The sequence below is a fragment of the Salvelinus sp. IW2-2015 genome, linkage group LG31 (assembly GCF_002910315.2).
Source record: "Salvelinus sp. IW2-2015 linkage group LG31, ASM291031v2, whole genome shotgun sequence".
NCBI lineage: Eukaryota > Metazoa > Chordata > Actinopteri > Salmoniformes > Salmonidae > Salvelinus > Salvelinus sp. IW2-2015.
This window is the reverse complement of record NC_036870.1, coordinates 20,676,597-20,678,805: the sequence shown is the minus strand read 5'-3', so window position 1 is coordinate 20,678,805 and position 2,209 is coordinate 20,676,597.

Here is a 2,209-nt window from a genome sequence, read left to right as displayed (position 1 = left end):
GCTACTAAAGACGGGTCAGTCAGCTGTGTGTGTCAGTGTTTCTGCTACTAAAGACGGGTCAGTCAGCTGTGTGTCTGTGTTCTGCTACTAAGACGGGTCAGTCAGCTTGTGTGTCAGTGTTTTGCTACTAAAGACGGGTCAGTCAGTTGTGTGTGTCAGTGTTTCTGCTACTAAAGACGGTGTCAGTCAGCTGTGTGTGTCAGTGTTTTGCTACAAAGACGGGTCATCAGCTATGTGTAGTGTTTCTGCTACTAAAACGGTCAGTCACTGTGGTGTGTCAGTGTTTCTGCTACTAAGACGGGTCAGTCAGCTTGTGTGTCAGTGTTTCTGCTACTAAAGACGGGTCACGTCAGTGTGTGTGTGCAGTGTTTCTGCTACTAAAGACGGATCAGTCAGCGTTTCTGCTACTAAAGACGGTCAGTCAGCTGTGTGTCAGTGTTTCTGCTACTAAAGAGGGTCAGTCAGCTGTGTGTCTGTTTTCTGCTACTAAAGACGGTCAGTCAGCTATGTGTTCAGTGTTTCTGCTACTAAAGACGGGTCAGTCAGCTTGTGTGTGTCAGTGTTTCTCCAACTAAAGACGTTCAGTCAGCTGTGTGTGTCAGTGTTTCTGCTACTAAAGACGGGTCACTCAGCTGTGTGTCAGTGTTTCTGCTACTAAGACGGGTCAGTCAGTTGTGTGTGTGTGTTTCTGCTACTAAAGACGGGTCAGTCAGTTGTGTGTTAGTGTTTCTGCTACTAAAGACGGGTCAGTCAGCTGTGTGTGTCAGTGTTTCTGCTACTAAAGAACGGGTCAGTCAGCTGGTGTGTGTCAGTGTTTCTGCAACTAAAGACGGGTCAGTCAGCTGTGTGTGTGTAGTGTTTCTCTCAACTAAAGATGGGTCAGTCAGCTGTGTGTGTCAGTGTTTCTGCTACTACAGACGGGTCAGTCAGCGTTTTGCTACAATAGACGGGTAGTTAGCGTTCTGCTACTAAAGACGGGTCAGTCACCTGTGTGTGTCAGTGTTTCTGCTACTAAAAGACGGGTCAGTCAGCGTTTCTGCTACATAGACGGGTCAGTTAGCGTTTCTGCTACTAAAGACGGGTCAGTCAGCTGTGTGTTGTAGTGTGTCTGCTGCTAAAGACGGGTCAGTCAGCTTGTGTGTCAGTGTTTCTGCTACTAAAGATGGGTCAGTCAGCTGTGTGTGTCAGCGTTTCTGCTACTAAAGACGGGCCAGTCAGCGTTTCTGCTACTAAAGACGGGTCAGTCAGCTGTGTGTGTCAGTGTTCTGCTAACTAAATACGGGTCACTCAGCTATGTGGTCAGTGTTTCTGCTACTAAAGAACAGGTCAGTCAGCTGTGTGTGTCAGTGTTTCTGCTACAAAAGACGGGTCAGTCAGCTGTGTGTCAATGTTTCTGCTACTAAAGACGGTCAGTCAGCTGTGTGTGTCAGTTTTTCTGCTACTAAAGACGGGTCAGTCAGTTGTGTGTGTCAGTGTTTCTGCTACTAAAGACGGGTCAGTCAATTGTGTGTGTTAGTGTTTCTGCTACTGAAGACGGGTCAGTCAGTGTGTGTGTCAGTGTTTCTCTGCTACTGAGACGGGTCAGTCAGTTGTGTGTGTCAGTGTTTCTGCTACTAAAGACGGGTCAGTCAATGTGTGTGTTAGTGTTTCTGCTACTAAAGACGGGTCAGTCAGCGTTTTTGCTACTAAAGACGGGTCAGTCAGTTTGTGTGTGTTAGTGTTTCTGCTACTGAAGACGGGTCAGTCAGTTGTGTGTCAGTGTTTCTGCTACTAAAGACGGGTCAGTCAATTGTGTGTGTAGTGTTTCTGCTACTAAAGACGGGTCAGTCAGCTGTGTGTGTCAGTTTCTGCTACTAAAGACGGTCACTCAGCTGTGTCAGTGTTTCTGCTACTAAAACAGGTCAGTCAGCTGTGTGTGTCAGTGTTTCGCTACAAAAGACGGGGCCAGTGTGTGTCAGTGTTTCTGCTACTAAAGACAGTCAGTCAGCTGTGTGTGTCAGTGTTTCTGCTACTGAATAGACGGCATCAGTCAGCTGTGTGTGTCAGTGTTTCTGCTACTAAAGACGGGTCAGTCAGCTGTGTGTGTCAGTCCTTCTGCTACTAAAGACGGGTCAGTCAGCTGTGTGTGTGTCAGTGTTTCTGCTACTAAGACGGGTCGTCAGCTGTGTGTGTCAGTTCCTCTGCTTACTAAAGACGGTCAGTAGCTGTA